We start from the raw sequence: 23,152 nt of genomic DNA on the forward strand, positions 1-23,152 counted from the left end.
TTTCTTCCCTTTTCCTATTTTTTTTTCTGTCTCTCTCTCTCTCTCTCTCTCTCTCTCTCTTTCTCTCTCCTTTTTCTTCTCGTATTCTTCTACAATACTTTGACTTTCATTCTTTCAGTCGGAATTCCATGGAGTATTCTACATGAGAAGAAAATTCCAGTCTCCAGTTTTGTACCATGGTAAGTTCTAGGAAGAGTAACGGTAACACGGATAAAGATTTGTGCGGTGTTCACGTAGAAAGGGAAAGAGAGAACAAGGGATGAAAGACGCGCCGATTATCAAGATTAAAAGAAGCATGCGATTATTCTATGGAGGAACGCTCGGTGTATGGCGATAATAGTATTACGTGGTTGGATAAGAGGAAACGAAAAGGAAAATGAAAGGAACTTTTAGATGAAGAGTACGCATCAAAACTATCGCGTAAAAGATGATTACATCAGTAGACTGGCATGTATGAGGTAGGATAGGATAGCGATAGGATTTTAGAAACACTCTACGTAAAGTTCTCAAGATGTATGCTTCCACGTATGTATATATAATTCGTCATGCACTTTGGAAAAGTTATTCGAAGAGAAAGAGAGCGTTAGTGGCAAAGCAGAAGGAAAAGGATAAAACAAGATGGTGAAAGATGTTTGATAAAAACGACAAAGGCCGACGTTGAATACGGATGTATAAAACCAGCTCAGGCATACCTCTCTCTCTTTCTCTTTCTCTCTCTCTTTTCTCTCTCTCTCTCTCTCTCTTTCTTTCTCTCTCTCCCTCTCTTTCTTTACGTTTAATTATCCTCCCTCGAATAGATGGCGGTTTTAACTACGGTTAGTATTCGTGCTATCGTCACGATCATCTGGCAAATTCACATGCGTTTCGGCCTTCGTCAGTAATATAAAATAACCGATGAATTTTACATTCTTCTAATGAAACTAAATGAACTCGTTAGGGAACGATCGTACGAATGATTAAAACGAGTTTATGTGAGAATCTCGATAATTGCTCTCGATATGTTTTATTTTTTATCGGCTTATGTCATAACCATAGCTTACAAAAGAACACGTGTCATGCTCAGGTACTTAGCATGATTTGCGAACATCCAGCGAGTGTTATAAAAAAGCCTAATGCATTATTAATACATATATTGTAAATGGCTCGGAAAATGGAACAAAGGAAGAAGAAAAACGAGACCAAGTTGTATATCGTCAATGTTACAGAAGTAGTAACATTGATGACGTTTACTTAAGATGAAGAAAGAGAAAAAAAATAAAAAGATAAAAAATGATAGGAAAAATAGTGAAGAACGCGTTACAAACTAATTGCATTTTGTTGGGATTGTACTTTCCGTAAAAATAAAGTCACATAAAGTTAATATATCTATTTTGCCAACGTGGAGATTGCACAAAAATAAAAATAACTGTTGAACAGATTAAAATTTAAGGTGATTAACTAGAAACGGACAAGAACGATGGAAAATAACGCTAAAGTGTAATATTAACTTTTTACAGCAACAAGAAAAATACCATTCGTGTCGCTTACAAGATATGAAGATCTTTCTGGAAAAATTCCTTTTATATCTTTGTCTCTTTCTCTTTATTACTTTTTCTCTTTCGCTCTTTTGTCCTCTTTCTCGGCAACACGATCACCGGCGCGTAACACGATGGACGTCCAACTGTCCCGAAGCGTTATATACCGAAAGCATCTTTGGTCGTTCGTCTTAATTAAAGCGTAATTTTCTAATAGGCTTGGAATACTTAATTAGATTTATTACTAGTTCCATGCCCACGCGCCGCTGTTGCGCATCCGTAGAGCTTTCGCTTCGAGCGTACCCGACCACGATTTTATTACCAATTTCTTGTTTGTTCAACGGTAGCAAATAAGAAATGTTCGGAGCAGAAAGGAAACAAGAAAATACGATGACGACGAAGAAAAAGAAGAAATAAAAGAAGAACAAAATGAGAAAAAAAATTGAATGTTTTCTAGGAAGATTTCGGGAAGATGAAAAATGAAAGAGAAAAGTACGGAAAAGTAGATAGAACGAAAATAACACGAAAGCAAGAGTAATTAAAGTAAGTAATTAAAGAAGAAACGAAGGATTTAGGCTGATCGGGTAGAACAGTCATCGTGTTAAAAAACATTTCTGACAAAAGTTAGAATCCTAATACGATCTTCTGACATTTTATTTCTTTCTCTTTCCGATTTATGAAAGAATTTTCATGAATATCGAAAGAGAAAAAGAGAGAGAGAGAGAGAGACAAATTTTGAGCCACGAAGGAAGCTGACACACGTTGATATCCACATTTAGGTGAAACCATAGGCCTCTGGACCGCATCCAACCACGCCTCTTTCTCGAACATAAAGTCTCCTTCTGTGGTCGATGAACAAGCTTGCATTTGCGGTAAAACGGGAATATTCCGTGAAATCGATGCGGGAACAGAGGCAGAAGGAAGATAAGAAGAGAGTGAGAAAGAAGGGAAGAAAGAGAGAGAGAGAAAATAAAAGAGGGAGCGTTCAATTTAATAAAGGTAATAACGTTAAAGATATTTGCGTTTTTCGATCGTGATTGTGTATAAATCTTCGAAGCGTATCGACGATGAGGTAAAATCAAGAACGATAGATAGATAGATAGAGAGAGAGAAAGAGAAAGAGAGAGAGAGAGAAAGAGAGAGAGAGAGAAAGAGAGAGAGAGAGTGAAAGAGAGAGAGTGAAAGAGAAAGAGAGAGAGGAAAGAAAGAGAGAGAGTGGGTCGGTCGAGTAGCGACAGGATAGGGTGGGTCATCGATAGGAATATGTGGCGGTGATTGGGCGGTTATCCAAAAGCCATCGTCGAAGAAGATCCATCGGTAGATCCATCCTTGGACCGAGGAAAATGGTGGAGTGTGGATGTCTATGGAGTGCTGCTTTTTCCATCTTCCATCTTTTTCTTTCCCTCACTCCTTCTCTCTCTCTCTCTTTCCCTCTCTTTCTTTCTCTCTCTTTCTCTCTTGCTCCTTTCTGAAGCCCAAGTGGCTTCTAGCAGGAGAACTTCGGTGCACCCAATCGGCGGGCGAGCTTTTTTGCACCGCGGTTTAACGAAGCGTCCTTAAATTCTCCCCGGTGCCGATCGATCGAGGGCAACGACGAGCAAAGAGAAAAGGAAATGGAGGAAGAGGAGAGAAAGAGGACGACCCAGCATCGAAAACGACAACGACGACGACGACGACGACGACTCGTAAATCGCTCCTCTTTGCCGGGCTGCAATGCGGGCTCTAGAGTAAAAAGACCACCTTACGGCAATGTCCTTCCAGTTAGCGAGAACGTACTTGCTAAGGGAAGTTGAAAAAACACGTAAATCGCTCGATTAAATCCAAGACATGATGACATTTTCTAAGGATTCTCTTTTATTCTTGTTTACAAGATGAAACATCCGAAATTATGCATATATATATATATATATACACCCACATGCGCGTAGATTCTTTCATATTGAAGTGGGTGTGCGAGAAATATAAGCGCGTAGATACTATACGTAATCGCTGAGTCACGCCGGCAATGAAGTTTGTCGGTGATTTCCGACAGGACTTTTGCCCACAGCGACGTTTCATGCTCGAGTTAATATCCGTCTCGTCATCGAACAAGCCAAACGCATCTGAGAGAGTTTGGTTGACTCCATGAATACCAGATTGGAAAAGCACTTGACAACGACAAGAATTCGGCCGACCTCTCGATTACCCCTTTTCCGCAAGCATCCAACTATCTTGTTAGAATACATGCTGATAATTGTTCTATTTAAGATATTTTCATTAAGCAATTGATGTCAGAACAAAAGTAAAATCCCTCTCTTTGAATTAACTGGGATGTAATTAGTAAAAACGTCAGATGGTCTACGAAAAAAGATGAGAGAGAAAATACTTTTAATCTGGTAAATGATCAAAACGGGACGTTTACTCGTTCAAAAATCGTCAGACGGATGCTTCGTGTAGTAAGTTTCTTGAAACGGAAAAGAAGTTTTTCGGAGGAAGAAGTAAAACACGGCTTCCTTCGCATTTTGGATAAAAATAGTAAGTGAAGGAAGAACCAAGTGTACCGCCGATGAATAATTGAAATCCTCGAGCTTGCTCACGCCAAGATAAATCCTCCATCGCTGTGGAAACGGTTGAAAGTGGTCCTAATGCCTAAATTGATAATCCGAAATCTAGAGTAGCGCAAGCTTCACGAGCTCTTGGAACGATGAACTTTCTGTCGGTGGTCGGATTGACTTGGGTATTTGAACTGTTACCTACTTTGCCTAGTGAAACCAACTCAGTTACGAAAGTACCGGCTGCTTTCAAGATCTCGAGCGAATGAAAAGAAGAGAGAGAGAGAGAGAGAGAGAGAGAGACAGAGAGAGAAGAAGCGAAATGGAGAGAAAGAGAGAAACGTTGTCAAAATTTTTGCGATTATAATGGAACGTGACATCCAATTGAAAGTAAAAATAATTTCTTGATAAAATAATCTCTTAATTATTAAGTAAATCGTTACATCGTGAAAAACAGGTGTGTGAAAACGTACAAGAAAACGATAAAATTAACGAAGTTATACGACGCCATTTCCGCCGTTCGCACTACCTATGATAAATAAACCTTCTTTATGCTTTCCATCTAACTGTTATATAATGACAGTATTTACTTGATGTCTATACAAGAAAGAGAACTGCACGCGTACGATATACATAATATTTATCGTTCAATGACAATTGAAAATAATCGAATCTTATTCGGCGTAGGAACATATCGTTCCAATCTTCACATGATGCTTCAAGCCAACAAAATGTCATTCTCTTTTCGTATACGAGAATGCACATAAAGATGGAACAATATTTTATCATAAAGAGTTATTTTTACGAAGGGAAAAAAGGGAAGATAAATGCAAAAAACGAAGGCAGATAGAGAAAGATAGATAGATAGAGAGAGAGAGAGAGAGAGAGAGAGAGAGAGAGAGAGAGAGAGAGAGAAGCGTATAATAGAAAGACAAAAAATGTGCATAAAGCCTGAATAATCGCTTAATGTTCGTCTTTGGTTTACGCATGATAACAATTATTCAGGACGCGAGTTAATTTATACGCGGATACGGAGAGGCAGATATTCTTCATGTAGTCCTGTCTCTAAGAATAAATCAAGAAGCACTCGAGGCACGACGGAGAATGGATGGGTTTGTAAACGGCGTGCAAGATATTTATTGTGCAAGAACGTCTCGCATGAACAGAGACACGAGCGTCCCTATTTCTCTCTCCCTCACACCCTTTCTTTCTCCGTTTCTCTCTATCCTTTCTCATACTCTCTTTCATCTGTCGAAAAGCATAGCCGCCCGTTCCGTTCACGAAGGGGAAGAGAGAGAAGGTGAAGCTGGCAAAGGAATGGTTTGAAGGACGATTCGCGATTCGTTCTTTTCGAAAAAGGGTCGGGCGTCTGAATAGTCTTCATGCTCTCGGCACGCTCAACTCGTTCTACTTCGAATAGAGGACTGCCAAAGAAGAAGAGATTTGGAGGACGATTCTCAGAAGGGTAGAGGAGAGAAAAACTGGAAGTTAGAACGAGGAACGAAGAAGGAGAGAAAAAGAGAGGGATGCATATTTTTCATCCTACGGAACACTGTTCGACGTAGAAAGTACCACTGGAGCTGGGCCAGGTTTGCCCACTTGTCCGTTCGAATTTGAGATTATTTGGGACACATTTCTCGTAGGCGTCCATCGACCTGTACCAATGCAGACTCTCTCGACTTTCTCTCTTTCTCTCTCTCTCCATCCCTTCCTACCTCTTTCTCTCTCTTTCTCCCCCTCTCTCTCTTTTCTGTGCGAAATCGACAGCACCAGAAGACTCCCTTTTCAATGGGAGGAGCGCATCTAGCCGCTTACTTCCAAATTCTTTGCGGATATTTTCGCGAATGTCAGATTCAAAATGATTTGAGGGAGGTCGGTGCAGCCGTGGCTCCAGCCTGTCGAACAGCCAGCGATTCGACTACATGCGTAATACACATACGAAGGACAAAAGACTATTTTCGTACGTATATATAAATGTCGAGGAATTTTCCGGCTATATAGGAAATTAAATCCGCGCGGAAGATCAATATTATCGTATACAAACAATTATAAATAATCCGATCTATGGTTAAATTTCTAATCTTTATTTACATACATCGAACATGTTTTTATGATCGAATTAAACCAATATTTAAATAACAAACAATCAACAAATGGCAAAGGAGAAAATTATATTTTAAGAAAAATATTTAAATTCATTGATTTCTCCGTCGATATTTTCAAGATATTGCAAATTGTTTTTTCCATAATATTTTCGATCTCTCTTAATCACAAATTTATATTAGTTCTCTTACTCAACATCCTACTATTCCTCTCGTATGCCAAATTTCGATCTTCTATCTTATTTTTTCATCTCGTTCTTTGCATTTTAAATGTGTTTTCAACTCATGACTTAACCGTAACCTTATACCTATCATTATTTTAAAAATAATTAATAACATAATACTCCCTTCCTCTTTCTATCTCTGTTTCTGTTTTTATGCAAACATTTTAATTTTGATCATCATCGTTTTCAATGTGGCTTCGAATATGCATTCTCGCGTAACATATTACATTTGCGTTTCTCTATTTTGATAATCATCCTAAATATCTTCTTTACAGAAATCCGCAAATTCGTAGAGTTCGAGGACAAAGTTGGCATGTGAGATAAATTCGTGAAGATGAGCTTTCACTCGATGGAAAAACAAACTTATCTTCATTTGTGGCGGTATACCTTGTAATCGTTTAATCATCGTGTGGTACATTCGAGATAAAATGGACTAGTTACGCTCTTGAGAACATAGAAAACTTTGGCTGCTCGTAACAAAAACAGTAAGAGAGAAAGAAAGAGAGAGAGAGAGAGAAAATGAGTTAAAAAGTGGGTAAAATAACGCTTGAGTTGGAAATCATTTTAAAACAGTGATCAAGATGGAAAATGACTAATGTCCGGATCGCACGACAGAAGCAGAAGTTTTAGAACGAACCGTTGCTTAAAATAACACCACGAAGCGATTCTATTATGTTTACTTCATGAATACTCACTTACATACTCACATACATATATATCTCTGACGATGTATGCGCTCGTTTTGAAAAATTTTCCTATGACTTGAACCAAGTATGGAATATTTTTTACGAAACAATAAATTTCCGCCAATAAGTAAATTGTCCCAACAAGAATCATGGCTTAAAATCCAGATGATTGATCGTTGATAAAAATACTCATGAGAATAATGAAGGACAAAACCAGGAAAATTCAATTTACTTACGTATATTCTCTGATAATAATATAGTCAAGCATGATACTTACATACTCGGAGCTCGACGTTTAATTATATAAAAACAATGTTAATGTACAACCGCGGCGTTTCTGAAAAACGCTTTGGTTCATGAGAAAACGTTTAGTACATATAAAAAATTAAGAGAGAGAGAGAGAGAGAGAGAGAGAGAAAGAAAGAAAGAGAGAGAAAGAGTCGACTATAGAAATGAAATCTCTACTATGAAGTGTTTTCATTGCGTTTCGTACCCTCATAATATTCGATTAAAATTGATTAAAATTTTGTCAAAGAACGTAGAAGATTTTAGAACGTTTCGTAACAATTCCTTTCCTAATGATATTTACTTATAATTTAAAAAATATATTGATATTGAAACGAGTGCATTTCTTTAAATTATTTCTTTGCATATTACTTTCATCTCTAATTGTGTATGTATATATTATTACAGACATTATATTGAATATATTATATATAATATATATATATATATATATATATATATATATATATATTTCGTAGGAGAATAAAAGACGATGAACGGCGATGAGATTTTATTACATGTTTAGACAGAATAGTCGAGAACCATGCATCACAGAATACACTATTCTGATGCACGTGGCTAAATGTCTCTAGTTTTGGCTTATCGCTAAGTCCCTCTTCTTTGCAATAGTTCTTAAGCTTCGTTAGCAGAGAGCTCACGACAAACTTTAAAGAAAAAACGTTGAATTGTAACACTCTTAAGAATAAAATAATCAGACAACGATATACACACACGCGCGCAATATATATATATATATATATATATACATATATATGTAAAGATATATTACTATAATTTACTATAATTCTACTATTATATAGAAAAATGAATATCAGTCAAGAATTAAGAGGCGATCGAAGTGAAATTCACGATGCTATATTCGCTATAGAGGAGGTTACACTTCAGCGATAACGTGTAGGTAACCCAATGCTGGAAAATATCAGGTCATCCAGGAAATACCGTTTTCCTAAGGAAGATGGAATTTCTCTCGACAACGTGCTGCATATAAATTGCTCTATACATATTCCTATTTCTCTCGGCGAATTGTGTACGTATAGCCAATCTTTTCAAAATGCCGATTCGAAGAAAAAATTGGTTGAAGATTAAAATCTATATGATCATTGTGAAGTGTAGTTACGATTACAAAATACGTCTACAAAAATGTCTAAATTTGTCACATATGTACTGACAACGAATTTTGATTAAAATGAATATCCAATAATGTGATTTTTCATTGCCAAAAAGAAAAAGCACAGAAAAAAAGTTAAATTCTACCAAAATGTTATATATGTATTTAGCATATTATTAAAAATATCACCAAGAGAATTGTAGAAACTTTGGAATACGAAGCTCTCAAGTAAGCTCGCAAGGGCATCGTAAAGAAACACGAAATAGACGACTTTATGTGCCATAAATTTAAAGAGTTTTCGTTTCTTCAGTTAAGAAAGTGCGCATTCAAATGATGATCACCTGAAGATATTTCCTCGTGCAACGTTAAAACATCAAGCCTAAGGGAACAAAATAATACTGTATATTATTCGTTAAAATCGATATAATACTGTATAATGTTCGTTATAAAATATTTTGTATAAAATAATACTGTATAATATTCGTTAGAATCGATCTTTAACTGTAATCGATCATAACCCCAGACGCCAAAATCAATGACTGTCAGATCGGAATAACGTACGACGATATTTTCAAGAAATATTATAAAAGACTAGATAAATCTCCAAGTAAAGATTCATATTCCACCAAAGTAAAACGTTAACTTGTGTAAAAGAAAATTTTTCCAGCTTGATAATCAAACAGAAAGATATGTATGTTCTTTGTTATATTTTGAGAACGATTAACTATATATGAGCCGTTTATTTTGAAAGTGCTCCATTTATAAATATTATCATATTTTGAAAAAACTCCATTTGTCAATTTTTTCCGTTTGCTATAATTACATGTACAACTTTATCTTATTTATCAGTAAAGCATTTCAGGTTGCTTATATTTCGAGCAAATACGATAATAGAAGCATCTTAAATTATGTTAAATAGACTTGGGCACCTTCAAATTTTATAATGAATCTGATTGTTAATTTTAAAAGTGGCCTAACTCCATTCTTGATAAGAAAACGCATATTGTTCACTTAATAATTGCCACTATTTTATTTGGAACAATAAATTTGACACTCTTAGATACACTTAAGTAATATGATTCATTAGTATCCTATACGTATATTTTTAAATTCATTGAAGCGCAAACCCTTAAATATCTCGATTTGAAAATAAATGGAGTTAGGCCACTTTCAAAATAAACGGCTCATATGCATCCATAATATGAATTATTTTTCTTGAAAAAATTGATAATACCTACTAGATAATTAATCAGCTAAAGTATTAATCATTTACGATTCATTCTTTGATCATTAACCTCCTGCGATACAATGAAAAGTGTTTGATTGAGAAGCGTATAATAAAATTAATATAGAGAGAGAGTCAAATAAGAATATTTATGGATGAAAATGTTTTTATGTGGGTAAATATGGATATTGTAAAAATAATGGAAATATAGAAATAAAAAAAAATTTATTTTTCGTTCCTATTGATTTATTTTGAATCAATAAGATTGGATAAATGTGCGTACATCTTTCGAAAAGCGAAGTCTGTATGTAATTTTCGTATTTATAGAGAATATTTTTCAATAGTAAATAATAAAGGAACTTCCCAATAAGAAGGAACAAGTTAGACAACGTCAGCGTGAAGCGCAATTAAAATTTTATAGGAATCGATGAGATGACGAAGAAGAAGAAAACACGAGAAATTGTCGTGAGAATGACGATAATGCCAGGAGAAGTTTGTTTTTCTTCGTGACATTAGTGTCGCTACAGGAACGATAAATTAAGCTGACTTACATTTCACGAGGTACTTAAAACTGCTGTTAGAGATATCGTTGGATTACACATTGTAAATGTCAGTTCACATATACGTAGAGATAAATCTCGTTATTTCGAGACACGTGGGTTTACCTATCTCACCCTCACATAGCGAGTAAAATTTGAAAATTCATTCAAATATCGTGTGTCAAAGTATGTAGGACGTTAAAGATCACATCATCAAGGTAAATTGGGTGGTTGGGAAGTTATCAAAATGATTTGCCGAGACGAATGCGTGTTATATGAATTTAATGTCAACTGAAACAACAAAATACAAGTAAAATGATAAATGTATTTCTGTTAAAGCTATTGAAAGATTGAAGAACGTTATGTCACTGAAATTATTGACAACTGACAACTGATAACTAATACATAAAATTGTTTACAAGTTAATATTTATATTTTTTATCAAAGAATATTGTCCTTTAAAAACGATAACAAATTAAAATACTTTATTTTAATAGACTATTATCGAAACATTTCAAAATAAATTCTTTAACTTTTCTCAATATAGTTATACATTGATTACTTACGATTCAAATTAAATTATTTCATTGTAATAAACGAATTAATGAAAATGTAAAAAACTTTACCATAATGAATTAAAGTGTCTTTATACTCTTTAATTTTGCTTAATGAATCGGTTAACGAATGAAGATAGTGAGCTTTAAAGAATTTAGTTAAATGCAATGATATCCAAGAAATAAGAGGTGAAAAAACGAGAACGATGAAAAGAAAGAGAGAATAGGATTCTATCTTTATGAAGGGCAAAGCAGATGACTTTTATTAAAAGACATGATATAAAAAATTAAAATTTTTTTTGCAGGTGATATTACTTTCATCATTCGTTTGAAATAGGTAATCACTTTAATAGCTCCGTAACACCTCTAAAATCGCTCAATTTCATCGTTTACAAACGCTTCATCCCTAATTAAGACGATTTCGTCAACGTAAGAAGATTATTTCTTTGGCTTTTTATTAATCCTTATAACATCGTTTTATTTTATAAATGTGGAAAAATCTTTTTCCTTGTAGTTATAAATAAAACATCAAATTTCTTTTTATTTTCTCTTTATTTTCTCTTTATTTCACTTGAACAAATATCGAAGGAACTAATTTAATTCCATTTATTCCATTATAACGACAAATTCCATTTATTATTTAATTCCTTTCACTCCAGTCAGTCATAGTACATTTTTCTTCAATAACTATATTGAAAGAGATGAGATAATGGTTTCATTTTCGTCTCCTTGGCTGAAAGACCAGTTCTTTCGACGTATCAAACTTTTCTCGTTCTAACTAATATGTTCTTGCATTTTCCTTCAATTTTTTTCATTTCCTTTACTTAAAATAATTTTTTTTCTTTGTCACGCGAAGAACATATGCCTAAGTTAATATTAACATCAAAATGACTATTACTTGGAAGTAATAAAATCAAGTTTACAAAAATCTATCTAGTTAATTATATATAAACCGATGTTTGCTCGAATGATCTACATTATAACTGTAAAAATATTATGCCGATAATATAAAATGAAATACAGTTACCGATTGGTCCATTGCTAATAAGAACGATGTACGCCATTAGAACCAGAGCGAAAATGTCTAATTTTTAGGAATATAATGTATGGGACGTATAGGATCATAATCTCTAATCGAGAATCAAAATTCTTGATGTGAACTGCAAAGATTTACTCTGCTTGTGAACGTTTTCATCGAATAATACTTTCAGAAAGTGAGCCTGTTAGGCGAGAAATAATATAAGTAAGTAGGATCAAACGGATTCAGGAATGAATAGTAAATAATTCGCGTTCGCGGTTATTATGTACACTTTAAAGAGATGATTTGGTTTGAATCAACGATTGTATAGACTTGCTTTATTGTAATATTGCCAAGTGAAATCGAAAAAATTAAAATCATTTTTAAATTATAAAATTTTTATTTATAAAATCACTTTTAATTTAATATTATATCATTTACTTCGTCGTCTTTAGTAATTATTAAAGAAAATGTTCGAAAATAACCGTATATCATTGATTACAAGATCGATACAAGTGTATATATATCTTGTCTCATTTGTATATAAGGCTCACGTTTTTCCCGAAACGAAAATATGAAAAACGATGAAATAGTGAGATCGGTTTTCTGGCTCACGTAACCACGAAACGATTCTTCATTTATTTCACAATCGTGTTATTGGAGATAATGTAATCAATTCTCAAGGCCACGTTCCTCGAAATCGATTGTTCATTTATTTCAGTAACATTATTAGTGATATATATATATATATATATATATATATATATAGTCTGTTCCCATGGCAAAGGATGTAAAACCGAGACATTCGACGTGTGCCACCATTTCTCTGCTCATGGTGGTTTCAGTCTCATTTGTTATGATGGTGATATTGGTCTTTTGGCCTTAAATAGAACGGACCGATACTTCACTCCTTTACTCTTATTAAAACAACTGTATAAAAAAATGTAAAAGAGTGGTATAGTAAAGAATCTCTAACTCATACTTAATATTGCCTTGTTGTTTTAACACCAATCTGTTATCCGTGCCTACGCAAGAGTGAGATTGATTCTCCGACCCTAACATCCACAAACCAATTTTTCATTTATCGCTGAATCTGGAAATCTCCTTTCTGATTAACGAACTGGATTTGGCAAATTAAATCATACGTTTAGCTTGGCAAGACGATGCTTATTCACACTATCCTGTTGAATCTCGTGGATAAGATTACATCGTAATCGAACATCTCGCGTCAATCGAGCCGATTGTTGAATCATATAAAAAAAATATCATTTGTGTATTAGATTAAGCAAAACACTCATATCGATTTTCCTAAGATAAAAACCTGAACTAGAAATAATGTAAATATTAACCTACGCCATTTAAAGAATCTGTGCATTGTATAAATATTCCGTAGGAAGGAAGGTCAATTTTGTTGCATAAATTCTAGTCTACTAGATAAAATTGCATCATTTGCAGAATTCCATATTTGACATCTTTCCGAAGCACGAATCTTCTCAATCGTCTTTAGTCACGAATTCATTTCCTTTCTTTTTATCGGAGCATAAGAAATTAATTTATTGTTTTCCCCTAAAGCCAAGCTATATGAGTTTAATGCATTATAGAAGGAAAAAAAATGGTTATGATATTTTTTGAAAAATTTATCATAATTTTTCTTTATTCTAAATATTAAGAGAAAAAAAAGAACAAAGATAAGGAGAGAGAGAGAGAGAGAGAGAGAAAGAGAGATAGGCATAAGCACGAGAAAATAGGTCCGCATTCCTACATGGTCGTCGCATCATTTCCTGATGGTCGATAACTATTATCATTATTGTTCTAACAAGACATCTTAATTGCATTCCTAGCCAATTCCACATTGGTCTAACCGGATCGGTAGAATTATATTTCCTGCTCTGTTCATTCCTACCACCGCTACCCTTTTGTCTCTCTATCTTCTAAAAAGGACAGTCAGAGATGAGACTCACGTATATTGAAATTACTTTTAACGTGCTAATTGATTTAACTATTTCAATTGGACAATAAACGAAGTCGTATTTGGCCCTTGACAGAGATAATATAAGTAATAATTCTGCATCTCACATAAGGAACATCAAGTTATGACACGAGAACCGAGCTGAAGGAACTATAAGTTTGATAGAATATCCCTATCATCCACGTGCTGATTTCTCCGTTCTCGGTTTTAAAAAATTGATTCTTTAGAAATGCTGCCTGTGAAATTAATCACTGCTTGGCTACACCTAAGATAGAAGGGAACAAAGAAAAGCGCCAAAATAGAGGGGAGAGAGAGAGAGAGAGGGAGAAAGAGAGAAAAAAGATTAAAGGTGGAAAATACTGAGTAGAAGGAAGAAAAGACCATTCAGAGGAGGTTGAGAAAGGACGAAGGATATTTTTTTAGCCATGGGCGCAAAAAGCTAGAATACTAACGAAAATTAGAAAAGCAAGCAAGCAAGTAGTAAGAAGAGAGCGACTCTGTCTTCTTCTCTATCTATCTAAACTTTATTTTCTTTTTTTTTCTATCCAGGAAATCACTTCGACCTCTTAGTCTTCTTGGAATCCGCCGCTATCGGTCGTTCTCGCTATCCGCGAGACATCCGCTTAAAAGCTACGAAGTATTCGAGAGAAAAGTGACTAACTAGAAGTAGACACGCGTGCATAGTGCAGGTTTTTGTGTATGTGTGTGTGTTCCTATATATATGTGGAAGAAAAGCCGAAGGCAGAATATACGCGGAAGATTGTAAGCTGATGGGTATTGGTAGTAGTGCCGTTAGTACGACACGAAGCATCGAGAGTGTTGGGAAGTAAGAGGGACTGTGAAAGAGTTAGAGAAGGGGAGAGAGAAAGAGAAAGAGAGAGAGAGAGAGAGAAAGAGAGAGATGGAGGGCGGTTGGTAGCACTCTGCACGCTCATGGTGCATTCCGCAATCCGGAATATTCTTCGTGCATACATATTTATGCTGCGTCCCCGAGCGATAATTCAGCGATCATGCGACGCCGTCGTGCACGTTCAACTTGGTACCTCCGATCTTTCTCCTTTTCAGTTGTACGGTCCGCTTCGACGATCTCGAAACGCTTAACTTTGTCATCCGTTCATTCATTCGAAAGACTTATATATGCTATGACGATGTTCGAAAGAGTTCGAAAATAATTAAGAGAAGGTATAAACTACAGGGAAGAATATACAACTACGTATTACGAAATCGAGATCAACGATAGTATATAGGTAGGTAGGTACTCTTCTCAAGTCGGTGTCGTAAACGTTACGTGAGAAAGCAGTCGATGGCCCGGTTCTCAGGTCAAAGATCATCCGATGCTTACCTCCCGCGGAGGTGAATTCAAGACTGGTTCAGGACTGGCTTGTGGCTCCGCTCGTTCTTGTACTTCGCCTGGCCCCTATACCACTCAATATATACCTACTAAAAATCAAGACTTAAATCGTGCCCTTGCACGCAGCGTTTCTACGTTTCTTCGACTTTCACAAAATTGACACGGAATATGACTAGAGATCAAATCGAGAATAAAAGAAAAAAAACAAAAAAAAAAAGAAAAAGAAAAGAAATAAACGAGTTCATCCAAGCGTGGTTAGCCTCGGCCGAAAAACGTCGAAACCGCGAACTTTATATCGACTCGATTTGGAAGCGTAGATAGAGGCGGAGGCATGTAATTTTCCCACGAGAAATCGGGACGAGGAAAAACTACGTGCGGTTCGGATCGAAGCGTTCTCGGACGATCTCATTCCCGACGATAGGTAGGAGGAGAAAATTGGCTGAGGTCGCGGTGAGTCCAGACAGGAAATTAAACGAGTCACGTGCTCATAATTATGAACATTCCGCGGTCGAGGACGTCAAGCGTTTCTATCGCTCGTCGACGTCGTCATCAGTGATGGATAGGGAAAAAAGAAAAAACGAACGTTACATTGAGAAAAAAACGAGAAAAAGAGAGAGAGAGAGAGGAGAGAAAGGAGAGAGAAAGAGAGGGAGAGAGAGAGAGACACGTAAAATCGCAGAACGGCGACGAATAATAATAATCGTTGATTCGCTGGCGTGGAACGTGAGACGAATGACCGTAGGAATGCAGTACCATGAAACCGCAAAGACTAATTCGAGAGAGCGGAGGAACAAAGAGGGAAGACAAAAAGAGCGAAGAGAAGGAAGAAAGAAGGCGTAAGAGAAAGAGAGCGAACGCGGTCTCCTCCATCTCTTCTTTTTTATCCTTTCCATCATCCTCCGTCTCACGGCGCTGAATGCCCTCTCATTAGCGCCTCTATTAAGATTTGATTAGTCCTAGGCACCGTGAAATGAACGCCTTCATTTGCTAAATAACATACTTCGACTCTTTCAATGTCTACTTCGACCGACTGGTTCGCACGAAAACAAGGATAGAACGACAGAGATATCCTAATATCTTTTATCTATCAAAATTTCTAAACAGCTTCGGAAAATTAATTAAGATCAGCGATTTAGATGTATCATCCTTAAATATATCAATTCTTATCTATTCATCGCATTTACGTTTTCGTTTTACGCCACTAGAAAATAATAACATGTATTATGTTTTCTTGACGAGTATTCAGGAAAAAACGAAAATAAAGCTGAAAAAGAAACTAAGAACAGCGTACAGTTAAAGTCTTCGAAGTATCCAGATTTCATTTGGTTGCGTCTTGCATAGAGATACACATGCGCGCATGCGACGTTAAATATATGTATTTAGGAAAATTAGGTACCTATGTACGCAAAATTGTACAAGTATCAGATCAAGCGGAGCGATATTTTACTGCTAAGGGAAATTTCTGCCTCGTTTCCGTACCTGTAAAATCCTTCAAAGTCTTTTATATATCACATGTGCGAAGAGACTCGCTGAAGAGTAAAAAAGAAAGAAGAGAATGTAAGACGCTGCTCATTTTCTTTTCCTCTCTGTATCTTTGTATATATATATATATATATATATATATATATATATATATATCTTCCTCATTCTAGGAATCTCTTATCTTCTGTTCTTTCTTTACCCTACTCCTATTTCCTTTACGATTTACCCTACGATTCGAGTGTAACGAATCGTTGGTACCTACAGACAGGTAAGATCGCCTTTACGATTCCGTGTTGCAAAGCGTGTAGAGTCTCCTCGACTTTATCACCTTGCGAAGTTTCACGATGTAAACGTTTACGAAATACTATTTGTTCAGTTTGTAAGATAACGACATGCGAAAAGTAACGAAATTCGAGCGTTCTCTTTGGATCAAGCGATATTAAATTTTCTCTCGTTGAAACCAGGCAAAGTAACGTAAGTACTTTACGTGCTATGTACAAATAGTGGAAAAACATTGCTCGTTCAACGTGCTAAATCAGTCATTCCAGTCTTAAACCGACGTTCATGTAAATCGCAAAGAAATAACGGCACTGCCTGTTTAATGTTCTCGCGTCTAAATTTTATCGCAGCAGTAACGAATCGGATGAACGGCAGCGTTTATTGCCATTAAGCACAAATCGAAAATAGACGAAATCTTAAGGCGGTGAATGTAATATTAACTATCCTCTCATCGCGATTCATTACTGATAATGGTCCCTTTAATATTCTGCCTTATTCCACAGTTTCTTTTTTTAACAATTGTGACGTGTATCGATTGGATCGTAAAATGTGGACGGAACCAAAGAGAATCGATATCTTAAAACAAAGCTTAAATTCTCTCGTCCTATAAGAACTTCACTGTCTTGGCCATCCACAAGACGTGTATCGAAAAATCAATAACCATAAAGTCTTTTCGAAGACAAGACATAAACTTCTTTACACATCAAACAACTTGTATCACCGTATCAGTGAGTCGTATACGTACAGTCGTATATGAATGACCAAACATTGTTTTCCTACACTTTTGTCAATGTTGTTAAGTGATAGTAAAAGAAGAAAGTAATTTCTTCTAATTCCTTACGTAGCACGATTTCTCAGTAAATGAGAGAAAAAGAGAAAGTGAGAGAGAGAGAGAGAGAGAGAGAGAGAGAGAGAGAGAGTGAGAGAGAGAGAGAGAGAGAGACGAAGAAAGAAGATGAAAATTCCGTGTATATAAGAGTAAAAAAGGATGTAATGAAGTGCGTCCGAGTTTCAGTCACGGAGTCTCCCACAATACATCGAAGTTACTTCACCGTGCTGGATGTAGCGGAACCGGAATATGCACTTTATTACCCCTTAAATTTTCCTGCTTCGCCTCTCGCGTCCATACCGTCTAGATTTGTTTCCTACTCTTCATTCTCATCATTCAATGAATCTATATAATATCCATGCAGCCTTCGGCAAGTCGATCTTCGATGTCTATATCATTCGAATTAAAAGATTTCTATCTGAATTAGTTACGACGATAAATTATCCGATGGGAGAAAACCACTTGTTATAAAATTATTCCTTAGCAATAAGTGATGTGTAAAATGCAAGCAAAACGATGTGTAGAAGGATATTTCCCATAAAGTACAAAGTACAATGAATCAAAAAAAGTTCTACTAAGTGCATAGATCATGATCATAGGTTCATCGGTAAATACAATCCAAGAATTCTTGCTCTGTAAACGCTGAAGTGAACACGAAGAACAAGATTCTTCTCTTCTTTGTTCTTCCTCTATCTCTCTTTCTCTCTCAATCGTTTTCTCCTTGGCGTAGTGGCCAAACGGGAAACCACGACGGACCTGTTGCGAGGAGAAGATCGTAACTCTTGTGGTAGGATGCGTAGATACGTATACACCGACGTAAAATCACACGAGTATATAAACAAAGAGGGAGAAGGAGAAGGAAAAGGAGGAGAAGGAGAAGAAGACAGAGGTGGGAAAAGGAAACAATTGTAAACGTATGCTTCATCGTTGTATTTGATAATGTGGGCGTACGTATTCCCGTTCTGATATGCGTGTTAGTAAAGAAGAGAGAGAGAGAGAGAGAGAGAGAGAGAGAGAGAGAGAAAGGAGAGAGAAGGAGGAAGGGAGGGAGGGGCCGAAGGCAGAGTCAGGAGACAAAGGCACCCAGAGTGTACGAGCTATGTAATAGTACCGGCAGTTAGCTCTGGTAATTACACTACTACGTTCCGTAGTAGCTAAAGATGGCAGTAAAACAGTCTCGTGGCTAGAAAACGATGGAATAAGACTATCAAGGTGGTGAAGCCTAGAACAAAATTAGGGGGATCCGAAGGAGCCAGTGAGGTAACTGTTTCAAAGCTACTTGTACTGAATCGCTTAATAAACATGATATTTGTAAACCCATTGTTTTTCCTATTAGTCTTTAATCTTTACCATTATTTCAATAGAGATCCTGATATTCCACTTTACAACGATATCATCTTTAAGTTTCTCATAAGAATGAAATAGAAAGATAAAAAGGTCGAGAGAAAAAGAAACAGAAATCTTTCTTTACGAGTATCACAAGTCGTATATCAAGAAACAGAAATCGATTTATTGGCTGCTTGCCTCCTGATAAAAGTGTCGAAACTATTTTCAAATAAGATCACGCACATTCTATTTTTTAAAATTATATATCGTGTTAGTGGGGAAAAAAGGAATAGAAAGAGAAAAAAGGACAATAATCAAAAATGTCATATAGTGCAGCGATAATCGAACGAGAAGTTCAATTTCTGACGATAATGCTCTCGATTTATTTGTAAAAGGTTTCGACCAGGTGTTCGAAGGTTTGAATACAACAATATATATAAACAAAAAGTTTCGCTCCTCATTCTCGTGTACGTAAGTACTTACGAACCCAGCGTTGCAGCAGAGGATATTTATTACGGCTTCATTTGCAGATCGATGCATCATATTACGAGAAACCTAGAAATAACGCACGTTCGGTGATGCCTGATGAAAAGAGCGAAGAAAATGAAAATAGAAGGATATAAAATTATCGATTTTTCCTTCGGTAACAAGCAGAAATGGTGTATCTCGTATTCAAATTTCCGCAACATAGTTCACTTGTAAGAAAGTTAGCAATATATATAAATGATCGCGTGCTTTAATGAATCGTTGCAAGGAACACGAGGAATATTAACGAATTTCGCACATGATTATTATTATCTTCGAGTAAAAGTAGTATAATATATATGGATAAGTAGAAGCCTGTCCGTTATTAATAAAGCAACATGCTATGTTAATGAATCTCGTAGTAATGATCTTACGAGCGATCGTTGTCGCTCGACACTTATACTCACTCGACTCTTAACATGTTTCTTTTGCTTTTTCTTTTTCTTTTTTTTTTCCTTTTATTTATCTTCCTCCTCGTACAATCGATATCGTACTTGGTCACTCTTCGTAGACGTTTCTTTGCAAATGAACATACGTTATTCATTGCGAATGATTGACAGTATCAGTAAATGTATCTACATTATTATGTGATGCATGATATATCTATCAGTTTAACGGATCGATTAATTATTAATCTCATTGTTTACACATTTATACTCGTATTTCCAATTGGATATGCATAATCCATTATTTTATAATGGAATTCATATGACGGAAGCGAATGTGTACAAACTTGTACAGTTTCAGCGATGTGTTATAAATAATTATCAAGAATATACTATCTACCTACTCGATAACGAAAAAAAAGAGAAAGTGGGTTTATTCAATTTTTTCAGAAATTTACAAAGATCGCGGACGCGATCTTTTCAGGCACTTTTTTAGGCAAGCATTTCTTTTTTGTAACGCTCGAGCTGTCTCCCGCACTGCAGTAACAGTTTGCAATGCCACACACAGGATGTCGCTCCGTTAAACACTTTTGAGATAAATTGAGAATAAGACGAAAGGGAATGATCGAGTGACAGAAATACAGATCGCAAGCTTCCGTGAATAACCAAGGCTGACATGGACTGGCTCGCGAGATTGATGCATATTTTCAAAAGAGAAAGATTAACGCGACGCGTTTTTATTTGGTTGTTCATTTTTACTTCTATTATCGCACACTTTTCTGCTTTATATGAGCGATTACGAGAGTAATTTAGAGTTTTTTGACGTTCATTTGAAACGTATTCATTGGACAATTAAATTTACTGCATTATCTGGAATCGCTAAACTCTTTGAACTCGGTTGTATGCGTGCATACATATATATACACTTAACTCGCTTTTAAAATAAAAATATCTATTGAGATAAGAGAAAAAGAGAGAGAGAGAGAGGGGGGGAGATATAAAGAGAAACGGGAAGTAATTGGTGTGAGGAATTGCGGAACTCGTGTTTGAATCCGTGCGACTTCCGATATTTGATAGCGAGCTTCTGAATTCTCGAGTCTTAACGGCGCTGCACGTAACCAAATTTGATAAAAGGTTTCTCGGCTAATCGAAGCTCTAAATTGGCCACACGTTGAGTTAGTCACTCTTGTCATACCTCGATTCGGATCAGCTGAGCTTTTAATTCCGTCGGATCAAACGTGTACGCATGAAAAAAAAATTTTCCTTTTTTTTTATATTGCATTGGCAGACGGTAGAAGTCAATTTTCTACTTTTTCATTTATTTTTTTTTGTTTTTTTTCTTTAATGTTTTTTTCTCCATCGTAAAAGATCGAACGATTTTTTACTTGAAAAGTTAAAGAGATCCGAGTTCGTTAAGGAGTTCCGCATTTAGGCGAAACTGAATGACTCAGTTAATTCGATTACATCATCGATTTACGTTGGCGTTTCCGTCCGGAGATTCGTTTAGCTCTTGTGATATCTATTGAAAAGGCATAGGTCCTCGTATTTGAAAACGCGCGCCAGGTTTGCACGGAGCATTTCAACGGTACACCGGGTCAGTGGGTGTTCCAGACCAATAGGCTATGTCTATGAATAGAAGAATCGTGTGCTGGCTGCTGATGCATTGCACCGTCTCTACTCTTTCTCTCTTTCTCTCTCTCTCTCTCTCTCTCTCTCTCTCTTTCTCTCTCTCTCTTTCTCTCTTTCTCTTTCTCTCTTTCTCTCTTTCTCTCTCCCGGGTGCTCTTTTTCTCTTGCTCTTTCATTGCAGCGATATGCATGGGCGCGTCCCGTATAAAGAGCTTGCTTATCGTTGATTGAAAGCGTCTCATTGAGTAACAGTCGATGGATTTCCTCCGATATTTTTGCGATTTCCTCCTCACCTATATGTCAGGTACGTTCGTCCCCTGATCGAATCGTTTCGTTTAACCCAACTATATACTCGTTTCGATTCGTTAAATAACGAAAAATATTAATTAACGTTTCGAAATCTAACAAAAATTTCATTTCAGCGGTTGACATGTAAAATTTTCTAGAATCGTGATAATGTTTAACTAAGACGATAAAGAATAGAAGGAGATCGAAAGGTCGAAAATTAATTAAAAAAAAAAAATCAATCCTGGACGTCGTACTCGCATCGCCAAGCACGATTATATAATTATCGTGGATGTAGGCTAAATGTGCATTTGAGTCAATTGGCGGGACCGAGCACGCCTAGTTACGCTGCAGCGTGCATTTATCGGTGTATGCGTAACTATACATAATACATACATGTGCGCTCGTGCTATATACATGAACGCGTGTGCTAGCCATGTGCAATACGACCTTTAAGTGTGTGGTGGTTCTCTCTCATTGTCAGCGTCATAGACGCTACGCACCGGTACTACATGTGCGTCGTTAGGTTTATCGTTGTGTCGTTCTCATTGCGCAACCTTGGCCAGAAGGTTGCTATGCTCGCGTGAGAGAGAATCGACATATATACATGTTTGTGCATGAGAATCGAGTTGTCTAAGCGTCTTATTACATATAGTTTTTCTTTCTGTTATCTAACTTTATCAAGTTTATAGGAAAAATGAAAAAACGCAAGCTATTTATTTCCTATTCTCTTATAATCTATGTAGAACATATCAAAATTATATGCCACTGTTTTATGAATTGATTTTATCATTCTACAGTTTAGTCAAAAATCATCCAAAATGATCTTATGGAATTCATTTTGATTTCAAAAAATAAAGTCAAATAAATCATTTGGTAAACTAGTTATGTATCAATTTTGTACATCCTATATCTATATGTAAGTGTAACGTTTAAATTCCATCATACATTCCATTTCCATTCCAATATACATTGGCCGATGGAAAGTGAAATTCCGAACGATGTTAAAAACCACCACACATGTACTATATATTCTGAAACAAACTTACATTTTATTACTATATGAATCCTCTTTATTTTCTAAATTTTTTATATTCTTTGATTTTATTAGAGTTCTACTTTCGTTTCAATTCGTCTATGTTCCTACTTCGTAATTGCAAATCCGTTAGCGAAAATAATCTTCTTAACCTCCGTTCTCTGATATAACATTTTTTTCGAACGCCCAGAAGCACGAGTCCACATTAAAACAAACATTCCCGCTTACACACATATACATGAATTAATA

The 23,152-nt window shown here is 36.0% G+C and overlaps 1 protein-coding gene and 1 long non-coding RNA gene across 8 annotated transcripts in view; one reads left to right on the forward strand and one right to left on the reverse strand.

Moving 5' to 3' along the window:
* Rbp6 (RNA-binding protein 6) overlaps positions 1–23,152 on the reverse strand; it is a 598,400-nt gene that overhangs the window by 464,235 nt on the left and 111,013 nt on the right. The gene's annotated exons all lie outside the window — the stretch shown is intronic.
* On the forward strand, positions 18,756–21,237 carry LOC118445723 (uncharacterized). 2 transcript variants are annotated; one of them, XR_004839374.2, is made up of 3 exons: positions 18,756–18,977; positions 19,082–19,514; positions 19,574–21,237. It is a non-coding gene; the product is annotated as an uncharacterized LOC118445723 (long non-coding RNA). The 2 variants fall into 2 exon arrangements; XR_004839373.2 differs by having other exon boundaries at positions 19,082–19,510.

The sequence above is a fragment of the Vespa mandarinia genome, chromosome 1 (assembly GCF_050613455.1).
Source record: "Vespa mandarinia isolate Hongniang chromosome 1, ASM5061345v1, whole genome shotgun sequence".
Classification (NCBI taxonomy): domain Eukaryota; kingdom Metazoa; phylum Arthropoda; class Insecta; order Hymenoptera; family Vespidae; genus Vespa; species Vespa mandarinia.